General features: G+C 38.4%; 1 protein-coding gene across 2 annotated transcripts in view; it reads left to right on the forward strand.

The window, feature by feature from the left end:
• EPHA6 (EPH receptor A6) overlaps positions 1–20690 on the forward strand; it is a 355785-nt gene that overhangs the window by 43643 nt on the left and 291452 nt on the right. Inside the window, exon 1 of one of the 2 annotated variants that reach the window (XM_066207890.1) lies at positions 13312–13436. The exons of the other annotated variant lie outside the window; for it this stretch is intronic. The gene's annotated coding sequence lies outside the window, so the exon portion shown is untranslated. Of the gene's footprint in view, positions 1–13311; positions 13437–20690 lie in introns of those variants that run through there. 2 annotated transcript variants of the gene reach the window in all.

A 20690-nucleotide genomic window follows, 5' to 3' on the forward strand; every position in this document is an offset into this window, starting at 1 on the left:
GAGAAATTGCTTAAGCATAATGATTTTTGTTGTCATTTTGTAGGGCAAGCACAGAAAAATCGTGTGATGGGTGTCTTTTCTCTTTATACCCATGATTATGCCACAAGTCAAAAGCTATTTTGCCGTACTTTCATTTCACATCCTTCTGTTCTCCACATTTAACAAGTGTCCTGCATATTATTGCCTGCGTGAGAATTCCAAAAGATGAAAAGATCGGCCCATTCCACATCAGTTAGTTGCTGAATCTTCTCAGGAAACCAAAATAGAAGGATTATTTTAATCTATGAAGCACTGTGCTCTCTATTATGACTCATGTTTACTCATACAGTTTGCTCCTCGCCACTGCTGCTCTCCTAAGAAAGTCATTAGAAGCCACGAAATTACCAGGAACATTTATCAAACCAGTCACACTCCAATGGAAACACCAGTAAGGAACTGGAGGGTATGGAACCTTTTCCAGGTTATTCTGCTGGTCTGCAAGAAAGGGAACTTAACAAATGAAGCATCACCTGAGACTCTTGATATGAAAAAAAAAAATAAAATCCCAACCATACAAAAATATAAGAGATTAAAAAGGATGACAGCAAGCACACTAATATATTCCCAGATGCAATAGAAATAGGGTCTTGAGGAAAAAGCAGACAGTTCTTTATGGATGAATACTGATGAGCTGGGAGCTCTAGAAGAAAGACACTATCTTCTGTTTCTTGAGTATATCCTCATCCAAAGAAACTGTCTTTGTCCTTTGAAAGGTGACTTCACCAAAGAAGTAAATAACTGCCTGTATTACCTATTGTGCTTTCTACCAGGAAACTGAATTTGGATCAGTTTGCCTTGTTGGGAAAGGAAGCTGACATCGAGAAATGTTCATCCAGATAAATATTAGCCTCTCAAAATTTCATGGTTGAGGAATAAAAATAATATATCTAATAAAAATTAGTCTTTTGGGGACATGGATACTGGAACTTCATTTTACCAAAATACCATGGGACATTTGGAAATACTGTGGGGGGTTTTTTTCAATTAAAGGAATGAGTTACATGTAAAAGATGACATTTATATTGCCATTATTAACATACAAATAAAATACTAGAATGCTCAATTTCAGTTAATCTGAAGATTCTTCATCCTTGGAGAGTGTTGAGACCTAACTGGACAAAACCTGGAGCAGTGTAGTTTGAATTCAGTGTTGATTTTGGTTTAGCCAGATGACTTTGCAAAGTCTCTTCTAACTTGTATGAATCTATGACTAATACATCAAAAAGAAAAATATTTCTGCCTACATCAACTCATTCTAATTTGTTTAAGGACATTTCTTGTCAGTTCTCTATTCTTTTGCCTCCAGACTTAGAAAAAAAAACAGGTGAAAGTGAATTTTTTATCAGCCTTTGTGTTACCGCTGTAAAAGTTATTAAATTTATGTGGTGCCATGACATGTAGTGCTTATTAAAGGTGCAGAGATACCTGAATGAATACACACAGTGATTGAAACATATTTTGACCCCATGACCCAACAGCATTTGGGAACAAACAGCTCATTTTAACGAATGACAAGTTGCTTATTTTTCACTTCTTTGTAAAACATTTTCTAGCTAACATCATTGACCTGTTTGGGCTTTTTTTCTTACCAAAATGACTTGAAACTAAGCTTGTATTCATTATCTGTCATAAAGTGGCAGACAGAAGATGCAAAGTTCAAGCATCGAAAAAATAAAACCTGACACCTAAAGGTTTTCCTCCACTACAGGACCGAATCTGAGGGGTAAAGCTGTAGTGTCTCTGTCTGGTCAAGCTGAGATGCTTTTGCCATTTTGATTGTAAATAGGATCAAAGAAGGGAATTCCTGACAAGAATGAATCCCAGATGGAGTGAATTTCTCTTTATGTTCTATAACCTCATAAAACTGGTTGTTTTTTCTTCTGCAACATAATCTCAGATTTGAGGCTGTGATACTTACCTGTGGGTTTTGATTCTTTATCAGAGCATCAGTTAGGAAGATTTTCTGTGAGATTATTATTACCTTCATTAACTCAGTGAGTTTCTCAAGCAGTTCTCCAGAGCAGGAAGAAGGAAACCTTTGTGCAGCTGCAGTTGCCCTGGGAGATGCATTTCCCTCCTGCCTTCCATGGATTTCTCCTCTGTGACTCCAAAAGGCTTCAGCTTACCTGATACTTCTGTAAAGCAAACAGGTTTTAACCTTTCAGGCTTACTGAGGTGAAGATAGTGCCGATGATATAATGGCAAATTCTTCCCATGAAAAGGATCAAATCTTAGTTGGGAAATGCAACAAAGAGATGTGGCTTATCTCACTCCAAGCTACCTCAGGGTCAGCCAGTAGTGAACCCACATTTGGAATTAAGAAGCTCTTAAATCTTGGTTAAAGCTTTTTCTTTCTCTTCCATTCTCACACCATTACATTGTATATAATGATCTGCCTTTCCAGCAGAGCTGTAATCACTGATCCCACACTCAGACTTCAAATCTGACATTTCAAGACCAAGATTTACTATAATGATCATTTACATGGGGGGTTTTTTCAGGGAAAACTCCGGACAATTCTACAGGAACTGGTTTTCACTGCAGGAGTCTAGAAAATTTCATCAAAACATCTGATCTATCATAGTAGAGCCTTTTCTCTGTAGCTTAATCCCTTAGATCAGTGGCACGTGAAAAGTTCTCTATTTCACAGGATCACAGAAGTTTTGGTGTTTTTTTCCCATATATTCACCTGAAACTTCTATTCAGGTGCAGAGCTCTGCACAGATACAGCTCTCAGCAATTCTTTGGTTTCATCAGAGGCCGTGGAGACTGAAGGAAAATCTGCATACGGGTGACAGGAGTGACCACAGCAAAGACACATCCTGTGGAGCTCAGAACTGGAGCACTGGGGTGGAGACTGTCAGGAATAATGGGTCAGGAGGGAAATGTGCAGATCACAACAGATTTAAATTACAGCAGCTGCTTTCAGATTTCCTTTAGCCACAGGAAGTCACATCTCTACTCACAAAGAAAAAGGAGCTCATTGGCAGGGAAAGGTGCTGAAATAATTTGAATTCCTTTCGATAAAGATTTCCCCTCTTCATGTGATTACTTGGAAGTCCAAACATATTTAATAGATGAACATGAGTAAAACGTGATTGTTTACCAGGGGGTCTTTTCAAAACAATGAATTGTTTTCAAACAAGAAAATGTCTTTCTTGCCTGTCCTTGGAAAACTCCATGACACAAACAAATCACTTACTTAATGCCATTCCAGTTTACTGATAAAATGAAGCTCTGTAATCAACTCTGCTTTGGAAAGAAAATGACAGAGGCTGATGAAAACACCCCAGGCTCTCGACAGACTGTCTGGGGACCTGCTCTACTCAGCTGTGATGACGAATATCTTTTGTCACACAGTGTATTTCTAATCTCTCAGATCAATGCCTCCCATGCAGTAAAGCTTCCATCAGAGATCTAATCCTGCTCCTATTTAAGTCAGCAAGAAAAGGAGAATAGGTTCTAGGCCAGTATATGCAGAGAACTATAATCTGTAAATAAGCAGACATTCTAGTCGTAATCAATCACAGGGCAAGGAGCAGCAAATATTAGGGGGGAAAATACAGATCCATTTGCTTCCGTTACTATATTAAGCCAATGATTTTACTGGCTTAAGAACTTTTAGTACATAATAGTAGGTAATACTGGGGTTGCAAGGACAGAAAATTGATTTTTGTCTATTGTAATGCTGCCTGTCCCTGAAGAAGAGAATGTGGTAGGAAACCCTGCCCTGGGGTTTCTGTTCAATCCAATACCCAGCCAATAACTACCCACGCTGTTTATTTATTTGTGTGATAACTTGGAACATCTATTCTGGCTCCTAAAAAAATAGAAAATATTTCTCATGTCTGGTGTTGACTGGGAGGCTGCAGTTGTGCATCAGATCATCTCAGCAAGAGAGCTCAGCTACCCTGTCACAAATAGTTCTTCAGAAAAGCTAATGAGTTAGAAAGTTGAAAGGAATTTCTTTCAGCAATTTGCTGGCTCCCCTCTCATGTGTTTAGATGGGTTTTTAACATTAAGCATCAAAAATAAAGTGTATGGGCCTGTCTTGGTACCCAGTTCTTTGACAGTTTCATTATTCATAGGCACAGATGGCCCATTTTTAGATCCCAGAAAAAATACCTCATGCAGGTATTTTATTTTTTATGAAACTAGATTCTGGAGAAATATTGACATGGCTAATGATGACTGTGCTTTCATTTCCAAAATGAGATGTTAATTCTGTGTACAGCAAAAGCTCTTTGATTATTTTTAATCTTAGACACTGAGATTTTGGGCTAAGCGTAGAGAATAATTGTCCCCAGCATAAGCTTGTCAGAATGCACATTCTTTCAAGCACATAAATGTGTAAAAGGGATATCTACATCTTGTTTTCCTCCAAATAGAGGGGAAAAAAAGGTGTGTAAGAAGATATAAAGCACAGTTTACAGGATGGGTAACTCAAGCTCTGGCTGCTTTTTCTTTCTTACTTTAAAGTCTCACTTTTTTTTTTTTCCAATAATGGCAAATGAGGCACGACTATTTAAATACAATTGCAGGAGCTGAATTGAAGTCATTTCAGTGCCTCTGAAATGCTGATGTGAGGTGGCAGAGCTATCAATAAAGTTGGCTGCACACGGTTTGATGGAGCAAAGGAGCCTTGGACAAGGAATAAAAAAAAAAAATATGAAAGTACCAGAATAAATAATAAAGGGCCAAGTGACAGGGCAGCACAAGTGGGAGTGGGGTGAATGCTGAACCTTACAGTGTGAAATATGGAATTTCTTCTCATATATGTTCTGTGATTTGTAAAGTAAATGAAGTAAAAGAATAAATGCATATTTGAACATTTCAATACATTGTGGGCTTGCATCTCCCTCTTTCTAGGTAGATGAATTTTTGGCTTCATCTGTAGAAATCGATCTCCAATCCAGAACTTCTGTACACGCCTCAGGATACAATCATTTAATTTATTCCTTAGTGCAATTTCATATTGATGGTCCTCAGCATCCCAGACAAGTTGTTTTAGACTGTTCAACATCTCACAACAGTTTATCCTCAGACTGTTACATTTCTTCTACCAATACTTGCACAGAATGTAATAGTTCAGAAAAACCAGTACTGGTTTCTTTTAAATATTCTTCCACAAATCAAGTAGATTTGTTGTATGTTTAGAATTTATCTTCAAATATATACTTCACAGAAGGTTAGACAAATGGTTATCTGTTTGCAAATGCTGTAATTGGAAATAGCAATCGCAACATCTTCTTCAAACAGCGATAGTTCCAGTAGTTTGCCATATGTGAATTACCAAGAATTTCTCCTTTGACATCTTGAAGATTCCTTTCTTCTGTGACCTTAACATCTGTGACAAGTCTAATGAAATCCAAAATACAGCTTGATGGAAGAGAATAATTAAGAGACTGTTTTTACTCTGTGATGCCTCAGAGAGGGATCATCATAGACTCTTTCATAAACTACTTATTATAAGTAAAAAATCAGTAAAATGGATTAGATTCGATCAATTAATTAGGCTTAGAGAACAGATTGTTTTGTAAGTTGTATTTAATATGCACAAAGACATATTTTCTGTCCAATGAATCATAGGAGCCCTATATTTAATTTAGCCTTACAGAAAGAGTTACTGACATGTTATGCTTAGAACCATAATAAAAGGACCTCCTACAAGATAAGCAGTATCAGTGATAGACTGCATAGCATTTAAATAAATCACAGGGCCTCCACCAAGCATTCCAAGGATGCTCAGGATTGTTTTGGAAAGTAACCAGGTAAGTCCTGTTGGAAAACCTGAGTGGGGATGAGGTTGTTTCAGGAATTTTCTCCTCGCTGTACATAAATATTGATATTTATGTGTGTATGCTGGTAGGAAATGCCATGGTGCTGGATCACATCAAGTCACAGATGTAAGTTTTATATGCCATACTTAAATAAATAACAGCAAAACCAGCAGTTTCTGGGTTTTTTTAGATTGACACAGCTGTATAGTCCTTTTTACTGTCTTATTGAGGCAAGTAGTACCTTCCTTTTAGGCAGTTAAAACACTTTTTCTCCATAGATTTGTATTCAGATTTAGATACAATACCTTGAAAAGTATTCATCTTCATATCCAAGCAGAACAGCGCAACTACAACCTTTTTTTTTTTTTTTAAATAATGGACATAAACAAAAAACTGGAAGAGCATTTGTTGAATTAGACCTGAATAATGTCCCAGATAAAAACCCTAATAAAAACCCAAGCTGACTTGCTGTTCTGGAATATATCTTTACAATGCAATCTTTACAAGGATTTTATCTTTCTGCATCAGCTGTATTTCCCAAGAAGTGCCATGTGTCTCTCTGGTAATATATGAGCCTTTTAGCTTCCTGTCTTCCATACCCTCTAATAAATCCAGCAGGGAACAGTCCTTCCTTTTGAAACACATTTGATTGGAATTTATTCAGGGGATAATTCCTCTACCTACTCTAAGCAGCATTTCAGCCCTTGAAGCAGCACTTGTCCTTTTGTGAGACATCGGGGATACTCAGAGGCTTGTGGAGGAATCCTTCCCACAGCCGTGGCTGATCCATCAATCCCACCTCCCTCCTGACCCTGTGCTCTTCCATCTCTTCTGATGAACTGCCCTCATGACTGACCCATATATTCTGTATCAATAGATGTGTCATCTAACAGACTTGATGAAAACGTGGTATTAGGATAGGTCCTTTCACTGAGATCAGATACGGCGACAGCCAACAACAATGTAGCTGGAGTGAAAAATCCCTGAAATCCATCTTTTGCACTGTTGGCAATAAAGCAGTTTGAGGAGATGGCTGTTTAAAGGGATCTGTTGCTTTGGGCAAACATGTTGTTTCGTGTAAAAAGGCAAAACCTTTCCTCATATTCTTTCATGGGGAACGTGGGCAGAGTCCTCATTACAGGAATTCCAGTGTTCTCCTAGACAAGCAGAAACACAATGATAAAATACATGTTTTCCACTCCCTAACTTCTGTTCTTATCCTGCCAACATTACATGAGATATAAATAAAAGGGAAAAGTGCATTGAAGTGCTTTGCAGTGTTGATTTATAAAGACTTGTACTTCTCCTTCCGTAAACTGTCATCCTGCTTGATGCAAAATGGATGCAGGCTTTTTACTCTTCTTTTTCAAATTCTGTATCTTAGATGAAAGCTGCTGGATGTATTTTTAATTCAGAAAGCGCCTTTTTGAAGTCCTGTCTGTGTTTCTCTTTAATCTCTTTTTATATTATTTTGTCTGATTCTTCTATTTAAAATGTAAGTCAAAGTGAGGCAGTGTACCTATTCTGTACTTTTACATGCTTCCAGTCCCTTCCCTACAGCTGTCTTTTCTGCTACACTGATGAAGATTTTTTTTTCTTTACATGCCCACATCTCTGTTCTTTCTATTCCTTGGATGTGTCAGTGTAACTCTTCTTTATCTTCAAAAATTCTGCTCTTGCCCAAAGGCTGTCATTTACAGTAGGGCTTCTCCAAGCTTCTCTTGCCCTGGCTGGGTATAGATTTATTTTTTTTTCTTACATTCTTTTCTGTCCTTTAACCTGTTCTTTTTAATATTTCTATTCCAACATGATAGCTTATTGCTTTTAGCCTAAGTAATTCATCACATAGGACTTTTAATTAAAGCTTTCCTACAAATGATATGAACTGTGCTCTGTATACAGATATTGCATATTTTGGTGGTTGCCCCTTCAGTGGTAGAGGATGAAAGCTTTTGATGACCATATCTTCCTGCATGATCTAGATTTCAAACTGGGGCTGCTGTAATTTCCATGATTTTTTCCTTTTTTTCCACGAAGTGAATCCAGCTTTCCATTTTTTCATACCATCTGGACAAATTTTCTTTTTGGTTTAGTGGCCATAAAATGTACCGTGTGGAGTAACTTTTTAATGCTTATCAAATATATAAAATGGAACTGCCCCAGATAAAAATAAGTTTCACTCTACAATCTCATATTTCAATCAGTGGCTTTGCTTCCCTAACCTTGAACTTAGCTGGAGCAGTTACTGCTGCCAGTGGGCAATTTTGTACTGCCATTATTAAATGAAAAATTTATTTAATAGGAAAAGTTTCAGCACACATACCCAATGGGTTGAGCTCTGGAGCTCTGCAGTGAAAAGTTGCTCTTTTGAAAATGTGATGAGCTTCTGAGAACCAAGATGTTTGCTGCTTCCTGCAGTGAGGAGTTTTGCAATTCAAGTTTATCTGAGCCCTTCTACTGAAACTAAACACATATTAAAGGTAAATGTATAAATGTATGGCTCTCTTTTTCTTTTTTTTTTTTTTTTTAAATAGGTAGATGTAAGTAGGATCTTTTTATTTTTCACATCTTGTATATAAGATTCTACATTAATTTTATTCACTGAAAACTAGGGTCACAACGCTTACTAACACCCCAGCTGATGCTTGATTTGGTTGGTGTAGGACTGGGAAATACAGACTGAGGATACAAATTCATTCCAGAGGAGACAATGTGGGCACAGTTTATTAAACAAAGTAGATTTGCTATGAACAGGCAAGCTTGACTCAGAGTGGAGGTTGTCTGAAAGCTGTGTTCTAGCAGGAGATGCTGATCCTCTGGCAAAATACACGGCCCAGACTTAAAAAGCTGGATGTGGCCACAGTTTTATTCCTGTTAATGAACTGTTAGGTATGAGTATATGATCAAAAGAGCAGCTGTCCAGGACAGAAAGTATTCATTTGGTGTCTGCCTGGGAGAATTCTCGGTGGGAGCATTGGAGAGATTTAAAAAAAAAAAAAAAAAAAAAATTCATGACGACTCTCCTCCCTTGTCAAAAATTAGTGTTCAAGCTCAGCGAATCTGTTGTATACCTTTCCTTTCATGACATTTTCAACAGATGGAGACTCCTAGGATAGAAGCAGGAGGAGGATTTAAAGAGTAAAGAATACAGGATCCCAGAATCATTTGGGTCAGAAGGGACTTTTAGATGTCCCTAGTTCAACTCCTCTGCACTGTGCAGGGACATCTTCAACTCTCTTAGTTGGCTCAGGGCTCTGTCCAAGTCTGACCTTCAGAGTTTCCAGGGATGGAACATCTACAGCCTCTCTGGGCATCTTGCTCCATGGTTTCAGTGCCTTCAGTGTAAAAAAATTTCTTCCTCAGAACAAGCACTGTTGCTTTTGCTTAAATATGAAGCAGGTAACTGGGCAAAAGAGCAGGAAAAGATCACCACTGCCCCATCACCCCATATCCATCACCACACATACACCCATTCAGGGGAACAGCTGGATGTAATGTCCAAGGAAGTAACTGCTTCTGTTCTGGAAAAGGTTTACTTTTCTGGCCAGAAATAAACGAATAAATAAAGAAATAAATGTCTTAATTCAGCTCTGATAAGCTAAAGCTGTTTTTAACCATATTGTTAACTGGCTAACTAAAGTTGTTTAACCATGTTGTTAATTGTACTTTTGTGACTGACTAAGAAAATGAGGAAGTTTCTCAGTGAAAAGCAAAAGTGAAGACATAAAGTGGCTTAACACAAGCTACGGCAGTAGTGTTAATGAAGGTAAGAATGCACAGTCTGGCCAGTGTCTTTTCTCAAAAGAAACCAGATGATTTTTAAAATCCAGCTAAGAACTGTCTAAATGAACAAATAAGTGAATGAAATGAGTATTCAAGCAAACCCAAAATCTGTTTCAGTGTCCTGTTCTGAGTGATGCAGATACCTGTGTTCCTTGGAGAAGGAACTGGAGGGCTTGGAGAGCTCTGTCAGTATGATGGATTTTTTAATGCCCTGTTCTCCTGCTCCTTTCTCTTTGGATTGGCCTTCAATTTAAGGTTGTTAAAATAAATGTCCCTGGTTTGCCAACAGCTTTGGCTGAAGGGAATGCTTTGTCCATCTTAATAAACAAAGGACACATTAGGGGTGTGAAGAACAGGCAAATTGTCAGTGTCTGGAAGTTTCTGATATTAGTTTGTGTGTGTACCCCAACTGTCCTCTTTCATTACATTAGCAGATGAGGCTCTGTGAAAAATTTCCAAGGATGAAATACTTTATTTGTGAAAATGATGTCAAAAATGGATTGTTGGGGCAGATATATCAGAGGTCTAAAAACGTGGCTATCAGCATAATCAGTTTGGAAGAGAGGGTGCAGCAAAAATATCTTTGTTTCCTCTTCCCACATTTACCTTGTTTGACTTGCTAATTTAATCATCAGTGCTGAAGCTAGGGCTCAGATATTCAGTGGAAGAGGTGAGTGTTTCCCATTGATGTAGTCAGTTAAAATTTCTGCCTGATTTGAATGTAAATCATGAAGAAAAAAAACAACCAGCCAAACAGGTTGGGGGCACTTCTTTCTCCGGTAGGGAAGGGAGCGTGTTCTACTCATCAAGAGTATGAATTTAATTAAGAGCTGCTGCATCAAGAGCCTCTGTAACAAAGTTCTGGTTTTCACTGGCTACAAAGAGGGTTTTACCACTACATCATGCATGATTTTATAATGTCCACAATTATCTCAAGATAAAAACACTGTGGCATCCTTCCCCCTTGGCTTATGGTTGACCATCTTGGATTTGAGTTGCGGGGCAAATTGATCTGTCCTGCTTACTCCAGAAAAAATGCTTCTGAAGAGTGAAAACAAGGTGTTGTGTGACTGTAGGCAGCAGGCACTGGTGAGCAGCAGTGCCTGAATGGAGCTATCCACAGTTTTTCCTTATTTATTATGTTGCCAATTCAGAGATGAAAATCATGCACCACTTGTCTGGAGTTATTTGGTAATAAACACTGTAAAACCATGAAGTCATTCTGAATTCATTATGTGGACCTGCATCAATTTTCTTATTCATCAGTGTAGGCAGGAGTACTGAATTCACCAGCACTGACTGCACTTAGGAATACAATTTTTGTTGGGAAAGGGAGGGATGTAGATGTTGGGAAGTGGATTACTTTCATGCAGGGAAATCATATTTTGCCTTAGACTGAGAGGATAACTCCAATCCTTCTTTACTATTCAGAAAGTCAAAGCTTACTGTTAGTCACTGAGTTATTGTATCTTTAGAACTTCTGGCATTTTCTCAGGACTCAGATGTCATTTGTTAAACGTACTGGCCAGGATTTCTGATACAGGCAGATATGCAAAGTTTATTAAAGTCTTAAGGAGCTGGTATACAAAGAGGAGCCAGTGATCTTTCAACAGTGTTTGCTCAATCCAAGTCTTCTCAAAATTCTCTTAGGAATCTCTCTCAATTTTTCAGAATTGCAATGTGAAAACTGCAAATACTTGAAATGTTTGATTACTTACACTGACCCTGTATCTAGAACCTGCAAGCACAGTGACTTTCCATACACCCACTAGAGACCTAATTACTGAGTGCTTTTTTCCAAGAATTAACAGACATGCAGTGGAACTTAATAATGTATCATTTAGACCAGTTAGCATACAGTGTGTGTGAAATAATGAATGGACTTTTCTTATTCATACTGTGATGATACACGTTTCTCTGGTGCTCATCCTGTCACTAATTCCAAAACTTCATGCTAGGAAATGAATTTTAATTATGCAATAACTCTCAAGATGGCAGTCCTGTTATTGGTATCCTAGATTTTCTTTCTTCTCTTTCCTCTCTCTATAATAAAAAAAAAAAAAAGAAGAGAGAGGATTGTATAACAGTGTATTTTATCTAAAAATTTGTATATTATGCTTAGACAGGACTTGCTATTTTATTTCTCTGCTTACTTATTCCATCTATTCATCTTATTAGTAAAATATTAAATAATACATCTTCGCTGATGTACTTGGCTTCATTGTTTCACTGTTAGTCCTATGGACTTTTATTCCAAATAATTATCAAAACTGCTTATGGGTGAATCTTGTCCCATCCCAGTAGCTAAATGGTGTCCTTTGGGTAAAACAACATAGCTCCTGACAGCTTTGAAGGTAAATTTCAAGGCTGATTTGCCTTCTGTGTCATCTTGGTAAAGGAACCAAGGGAAGGGGCCTCAGCCTGGAGTTGCAGCCACCAGGATGTTGCATAATCCTCATGGGAGAGGGTGTCCAAGCGCTCCCATTTAACAAATGCTGTGGCCTTATGATGCACGGGTGTCCTTCCGGACACAGATTCTGGGAATCACTGCTTTGAAGGCAAATTGCTGCCACAAATATTTGTTAGCTGTGTTCCCAGAACAAGCTCTGCTCTCAAAGCCTTCAGCTGTCAGGCACACTGAGGTCAGGATTGGGCTAACAATTGCTCTTTGTTGGAGGCAAAGCTTTGCCCTTCTGGTGCTTTTGCTAATGAAGTGTGTATTTTTTGTTCTCCTGGCCTCTCACCACCTGTGTTTGTTTGTGCTTTCCTACTAAGGAAGCAGGAGTTGCCTGCTGTCTTCAAGAAAATCCTTCACAAGAGGTTCAGTGTGGCAGCTTTAACCTGCTCCGGTGATTCTTACTTACTGCTTTAACTAATTGAAACTTAATTTGGATGGGTGTAATCTGGCTACTACTGCCAGTGAGCCCCGAAAATTCCTTAGTTTCTAATAAAATATTGGAAATACAGAACTTCTGACTGTCTCACTCTCTAAGCACCGAGATGAGCTTTGTCACAAATCCAATGTGCACTTTTCCTGTCTGATGAACTTGGACCCATAACCTCCCTCATGTATTTTCCAAAGCACATTCCTCTCCTTGTTTTGTGTTTGACTCTCAGTGTTTGGAGAGTGGCTTGTTACTGTGCCACCTTATTTTGTGCTTTCTAATTGGATCTGTAGTGATTTGTGAATGTTAATACTTCAGGTATCAACAGGCACATACTTCACGGGGAGTATTAGGTTTCTACTGGAGACAAGCTTTCCCAGAACTGTGGATTTATGAATGTACAGAATAAATTGTTGTTTTCCATTTGTCCCTTGCATCACTTGGCCAATCCTGTAGCTCACGTGAGACCTTTAAAACTTGTTTGGTGAAAGAAACTCTACTGATTTTGTCAGGATTTCAACAAACTCGTATGTGATTTAGCGCCATGGCAGTTGTACTGCTGTGAGGAGACAAACCGTATGGAAAGAGAGGGGGCTCATTTGCCCTGTCAAAAGTGCAAAAGCCTCATGAATCTGCAATTCCTACCCATCTCCTGAAAGCTGGGAGTTACAGAGGAGCAGTGCCCGGTTTTAGTGTCAGTGCACAGCTGCAGTGATACCTCCCCAGTTTGTGGGTGTGATTTGCTGACCAGCTGCAGCTGGGGGACCTTATCAGGGTCATTGCTTGCACCTGTCCCTGCTGGAAGAACAGAAATGAGGGAACGAAGGAGAGTGAAGATGTGTGGTGAATTCAGGGAGAAATTTTTTATCTTGTGGGAGGTGTATTTAGAACATAATTTTTATAAGAGGCAGAGCTAAGCTTCTATTCATGGAGAGTTTCCTCAGTCCAGGTAAGTTCAATGATTGCTGTTTAGAGAATGTTGTGTTTGCAGGCATTTTTCTCCTAGGTGCTTTAACTTTTCTGAGTGTGTAAGTAGCTTCCCACTGTTTTTCAAGATGCTTCTGTGAATTTTGATCTCAGTTTAGTTACATGACCCACTTGTGAGTCACATGAACATTTTGCTGGTAAGCCTGGCTGAAGGTCAGATGCCTTCAGAATTTATGTGTTTCTATATCCTGTAAAGATACATCAGCACCTAAATCCTTCCTGTCCTACTTCTGTTTTTATTAAGGCTGTAGAAGTGGTTGTATACTGCAGTTCAGTACATCAGGGTCTAAATCCGTCCTGAATAAATTCCTAGTAAGGTTCAGTCCTTGCTTCATAGAGTTTGCAGTTTAGTTCTGGCATAATACTCCTGTCCTGCCTCCACAGAGAGGATTTTTTTTTTTTTCTCACTTAGTGACTGGGGGCTAAAAAAACCCTTTTTTGATGTGAAAGGCTGGATTCCTGAAGCAATTGCTTTGGCTGGAAGACTGTGTGAAGTTCAGGTAGAAGTAGTTGATCTATTGTGTGTGAATGCAAGCAGACCATACCTCTGCTGCTGAAGTTCCTGAAATGATGTGAATGTACTTGTTGAAGTCGTGCCTTCCGATACTTTTGCCTGTGCGACTGGTTTTTCTAAGCTAGACCGTTTGCCTTAGCTATTGTCAAAAGGCTTTGAACTGGAGTAGAAATTCAGCCATGAATTCACACTGTTCTATCTACCTAGTTCTTCCTGCAGTTTGAAGTTCCCTTATGCAATTTTGCAACCCCCTCCTGCCAAGCTACATTGGTAGATTTTAATCTACAAAAAAAACTTTGTACACTCCTCCTGCCCCTCAAAAAATTTCCTCTAGATGCCGATTTCTCTATTGTGAATGAGTACTTTCCAGCAATGCATTATTAAAATGTTCTCTGTGCAGGATTAACTGAGAAAAAGTGTTTGCCTGTTTTGAGAGAAGGAGGAGGTAGAAATGCTGAGTTTTGCAGGTGGAAGACCTGAGATGGGCACATTGAGGAGCACTCACAGGTGTAGAATTAGGTACCAGAATGAAAAATCAGTTCTCATGCTCTTAATTATTTATTTATCAAGAAATTGGCTTCATCAGAGCATTTCATGTAGCTTCTGCTGTTTTCTGGAAAGTGTCTGAACTTCAGAATACTTGTATTTTGACCTGCCACAGTAGTAAGTGGTTTGCTTTTTAAATCTCATCTCAAGCCATGTTCCCACCATCCTGAAGAAGCCCGGTTGGGGAAATTGGGAAAATCCATCTTGTTCTGTGAACAGTATTTCAACAAGGTGATTCTTTGCAAAGGAGTAACGAATTTCTAAAGCAGCTGCTGAGTGTTTTCTTCATGACTTACTGATTAAAAAGCTCTGAAGGGGTGGAGATAGTTATTTGTCATGGTGGCAACTGAAAAATGTGTAGAAATTAATGTAAAAAATTTTAATGCATTATTATGACACTTGGACAGTTAAGTAAAAAGTAATAAATGGATATTTGGCAGAAAATAATGCAGGTCATCTAAATCACACTCCAGTCCTGAAGTGTGTCAGTAGAGATGTTTAAGAAGTAGAATTTAAAACCAGTGGGAAACTTGAATACTTGAGCTACTCAGCATATTAAAATCCTATAAAGGATGAAAAGACTGAGCAGTGAATATTTTCACATAATGAAACGTTTCCAGAAATATGTAGTGAAAAACTCTTTGCACTTAGGTGTTTTAAATATTTAAGTGATTCTGCATATTAATGTAATTTTCCATAGTGAAAACAGCATTTTCAAATTAAAATTATTCTTCATGTTCCTCTGATTTAATTTTGTCCAAATCAACCTACATAAGCAGGTTTGAATTAAATAATATTTTATGAAAGTGACTTGTTTTGATTAAGAATTTTTTTTTTTTGTCCTCTTTCCATCCTTATTTTAACACATACAGTCCCAATAGCTCCTTCTGGTAATTTCCCAGTAATTATGGGACAATTTTGGGAATGAAACTGGACACCAAAAAATAAAAAAGCCTCAACTAAAACACTTCTCCTTACACGGTTGTAGGGTAAAATGACATCAGAGTTATCTGTCTTTGCCTGTGTCTCAACTTTTCTCACAGTTCAGGTAGGGGTCTTGTGTTCTTAGAAATCTAATCTAAATCTAATAGGGCTGACATTTAGCACAATGAACAATACTGAAACATTGTTTTATATCAACACTTTATTATTTGAAATGTGAGTAGCCGTTCATTAGTCTGTGTACGTAAGAGTTTGGGAAACTTTCTTAAGGTTAAAGCAAAAGCCTAAAGGAGGTAGGTGGGGCACAAAACCTCCAAAACTCTTTTAAGTTGTGAAGACTTGTAGTGTTCAAGGGGACTCTGTATTCAGTACTGTGAATTATTTGCCTTTTAACACCATTGGGTTCTCAATGATACTATTACTAGATATTCCCAACGACTTGGCTCTGGGATGCACTGCCAGAATAATCAGAAAAGACTGGTTTTGTTGGTAAAATAGGCAACAGCTTATGAAACCTCTGAAGGATTGCTTGATGGAATTATCCTTCATCTCCTTGCTGGTCTGGAATTTCACATTTGGTCCATGTTTATATAAAGACTGAAGTCCAATCCAGAAAGCATATTTTGGGGCAAATTTTTGTGCTGTTGAAGTTACGACAAAATTTGCTTTCACTTTCTTGGTGTGAGGATGTGTTATTTCATCTAGAATTTTAGGGAGCTGCATCCTATTACAGAAAAATAACTTGTATTTCAAATAAACATCAGCAGATGGATTTAATATCAGACTAATAAGAAAGCAAATAACTTCCTGGATATTTCTGACAGTGAAAATCAGCTAAGCATTGAGTTTAAAACTTTCTCGTCAGTACTTACATTTTTTTGCTGACAAACGTACGTTCAGTATTGGTACTGTGACTGAAAAAGTCAAGTTAAAAGTGTTTAGCATTGTATTTTCTACCCAAATATGCTGTCTAGGATACTTCTCCACACAGAGTTTTATGCCATTTTACTACAGAATTGCAATGCTGAGTGTTTCTGAGCATTAACTTATTCCATGTTTGACTTCAGTATTGTTTAGACATTCTAAATATGAAAACTCATTTAGAACTGGACCCCAGCAGGCAGTTAGTGTTAAAATTGGCTTGTTGCGTTTGTGTTTGCATTTGGGTGACTTGCAGGAGCTAAATCTCCTCTGTCCACGGTTAAGTAACAAAGGCCCTTTTTGGCAGCTACAGCCATGCAAATGTTTCTGGTACGGATTTTGGTGCTCTCTTACCAGGTCTTCAAAAGTTTGTGTTGTCAGCTTCTCAAATCAGTTTTGTCTGCTAAATCTCATCAGCTACTCTAATAATAAGGATTTCACCTCTCCATTCCAGAATGACTGGGATGAGGATTTCTGTGGCAGCAATTCCTGTTACCAGCTGTCACCACTTCCAGTGAGGGTTGCATGCTCTGGTGGCTGTGACTTCCCAAAACTCTGACACTGAGTCTCTGTTGGGTTCAGCCCCTTCTCCCTTGGGCTCCAAGCTGCAGTTAGATGTTCAGATCCATTCACTGCAGAACATCAGGCTGCCCCAGGACCACCGTGTCAGTCCTTCTAAAGCTCTCTGTTGTATTAAAAAATTTAAACATGGTATACTTGAGCTACCGTTTATGGATGAGCCGTTTAGGGTTTATTGAATTGAAGTAATAAAGGATTCATAGCTTAATAAATTTCCATTTGCCTTACACTTTACAGTATGACATAAAGACAAGCTTGGAAGATGTACTGAACTACTCAAATCAATTGGGATTAAATGTAACCAAGTGATTCATCGACTCACAATGTCAGTTTCTTGCCACCTGATAAACTTTAATTTGCTTTTCTGTTATTTTGTCTGCAAATGATCAATATTGAGAATATCAGGGCAGCTGCGGGGCTTAGAAGATAGGTATTTCCTTAAGGGATTCAGACCTTTTTGTGTACTTTTCTCGTCATATTGTTCATTAACGGTTTGATTTGGTACATCTATTTAATGCCTATAATTAGCAGTTAAGTATGCATAATGACTTCTAAAGATACCTGGAGAACTGTTAAGCTCCTTTGGGAGGCTGCTGTTGAAAACAAGTAATAAATTAGGGAAGAGGGGCCCAAAACAATATCAAAGCATCCTTTATGTCCTGGAGACATTTATGAAATACTGTGCTGGGGGTGAGATGTTGCTGCAAAGGGATGGATCTTTTAGGACTTTGTCATTGGAGTTGTCTTCAGTGGGGCTATTTGTAAAGAGATCAACTTCTTCAAAATAAATGTTGAGCTAGAAGATGATTGAGCATAAAAAAGTTGAAGGATTCGGTGTCTATTCAGGACAGTTGCATTTGTGTATTGCTTTAAACCTGCCTAAATTTCATTCTCAAGGATTTCTTGGAGAGGGTAGGAATCTGTGGTCAAAGTCTGATGTTCTGTTACCACAAATACACCTCTTTCTTGTAAGAAATGTTTTTCAGCTCCTTTGAATTTCTGTTAAACATATCTCTTTGTTTGGTGTATTAGGATAATATGTGGGGTGTGGCTTTCTGGTTGTCTTTTAAAATATGAATTGTCTTTCTGTGCTGTCGTGCCTTATTATAACTTAGTTTCTCCCAGATGAGCCAACATATACTTCAAAATTTCTTGGGTTTTTTTTATTATGGAGAAGTATTTTACTAATTATGTCAATTGATGTTCAAAAGGGCTTTGAAAATCTAGTACTAGGGAAAGAGTGGACTGTATTGTAAAAGGAGAATGATCTTGAAGCACTTTTTTTAAACACTGGCCTTTCTTCTGTCTTGACTATAAACATTGATTTTAAATATTTTACTGTAAAGTAATTAAAATGAATGTAGTGTAGACCTCTTAGACAGTACTTACTATTTCTTAGATGTATTGATTCTAAATGTGCAGATGTCACAGCAAAATTAAAAAGAATTCTGTAGAAAGTTGTAAAGATACAAGATGCTGTATTAGCATGTTGCTTCAGCACTAATTGCACTTTAATTATTATTGCTATTACACCTGTTTCAGGAAAGCTAAATTTTAAAAATAAAACTGCAGCCTTATCAATATTCAGCAGTGTATTAACCTAACAGGAATGAAAAATCCTAGTTGAATATTTACCTCGTAAATTTGTGGCCCCTAAGGGAAGACTTTTTGATGTGGGATACCTTAATGTGAACATTTTGAACCGTAGTTCTTCGGTGAAATAATATTAAAAAGTCACTTTGTTTCTAACCTTTTTGTGAAAAAATATATAAACCAAAATAAAGTCTCAGCTAGGGAGTTTATTTTTCCCAAGAAACTGAAAAGTTGATTTATTGCTAATAAAAGCCATGGGAACGGCTTTCTATTAAGGAGGAAAGACTGCCACCTAAAATTTCTCTTGGATACACTTTTAATTACACTTCATTTGTTTCATGCTATTTGAGTTTTGAATTTTCTCATGATGGGATTTCAAAAAGGGAAGTGGTCTTGCAACACAGATAAGTTGAGAACAGTCTTTTTTACCATTATCTCTTGTTAATTGCATTGTCTTTGTTTATTTACTGTGCATGCCATGTATTTACCACAGCTCTCAGTATATTCTTATTTCTCCTGTACGGGAAGAAAATTGTATTTCCCCTGAAAAACTGCTACAGAAAGGGAGCTTGTTGAGCCTCAATTCGTCACAAAGCAATAGCAAAATCCTGTATTTTATTGCAGTCAGGCACTGGAAGTCCATTCCCTGGTGGATATGGCAGGGGGCAAAATGGCACTGCTTGACTTTTAGTGTGATTCTCCACTCCTCCCTGGTGCAATTTAACTGGCTGTTGATACAGGTTGTTAGGGATGTTGCACAGCTGGTGAGAGAAAAGGAGTATTTTTATTCTTGGTTATTACAAAACATCAGCTATGAATGTGTATTTAATATTAACTACAGAGACAAGCAGGCTCTTTGGGTCCCGAAGAGGTAATGGCAGCATAGGAGAGATATCAGTAAATTAAACGTGCCTGGGGATGTTTATTGGAATAACTTGCAGCTATTTTGGAGTGTCTTGGCCTCTGGAAGAAGGGTCACTGTGTGAAAACTGCATATTAAAAGGAGCCCGTGGAAAGGTTTGATTTTTAACTCTGAAAACTGTGCCTGGTAGTTATCTGGGGAGTTGTTCAGATCACAGAATATCCTGAGCTGGATGAGAGCCACAAGAGCCCAGCTCCTGGCCCTGCACAGGACACCCCAGGAATCACACCCTGTGCCCCAGGGCACTGTCCAAACACTGCTTGAGCTCTGCCAGGCTGGTGCAAAATGTGCAAGAGACCGTTCCCTCACTATGTAATAGTACAGCAGAACATTGCCTAACAGAATATTAATAGAAAATAATGGCTCCATCATATGCCGGTGCCTGGCCTTTTTCCTGGACACTTCATTTACCCATTTACTGGCTTTCTTGGGTATAGAAATGATGAACTGCTCTTTAAGCTGATTTGAGGAAGCTGATTTTATTTCTGACTGATCAGGGGGAAAATTTGCTGTCCAGGAAAATCCATGAAGCAGGTTAGACACTTACTAGCCCAGCTTAAAGGCGCCAAGAAAAGGGGCTGAAGTGCAAGGAGCGGCTGGGGGCTGGAGTGGGGCTTGTTCGGCTCCTCTCTGCCTGGAGAGGAAAAGGCTCAGGGGACCCAGTTGCAGCAGGAAAGTGACCATGGGCCTGTGACAGTGAATTTTTAATCGCACAGCAGTTTTTCACTGTCAAACTCTAAATCGGGTTTCAAGGGGAGGTAGTTGGATGCCCGTCCCCAGGGATGAGCTGGGAGAAGTGTCAGGCCCCCTGTTGTGTATTTGCTTTTATATCTGCTGGGTAGATAAGGTGGTAGTAGAAACTTTCCAGATGCCCCTTCTTTTTCCTTTATTTTCCCCTCTCCTTCTCCCTGTCTCCACTGCTTTTCTGCATCGTGGTGAACTTCCTAAGAAGGCAGAAAAACCGTTACTCAGTCTAGTGGGGTAGAGAGGGGATAACTATATTACATTAAAAAGTACAGTTTACTGTGAATAATAAACTGCCTGAGTCTTGCTGAACTCATGCTGACTTAGCCAAGCAAAAAAAGGCACTTTTAATCTGTAAAACCAGATACTGTTATATATTCTTCATTCTGGACTGTAGACTCATGTGTGCAAAGCTGGAGCCCAGTGTATTAAACCGAAAATTAAGGGAAAACATT

The sequence above is a fragment of the Chamaea fasciata genome, unplaced genomic scaffold (assembly GCF_029207755.1).
Source record: "Chamaea fasciata isolate MVZ Bird 193981 ecotype frontalis unplaced genomic scaffold, bChaFas1.0.hap1 SCAF_2, whole genome shotgun sequence".
Lineage (NCBI taxonomy): Eukaryota > Metazoa > Chordata > Aves > Passeriformes > Sylviidae > Chamaea > Chamaea fasciata.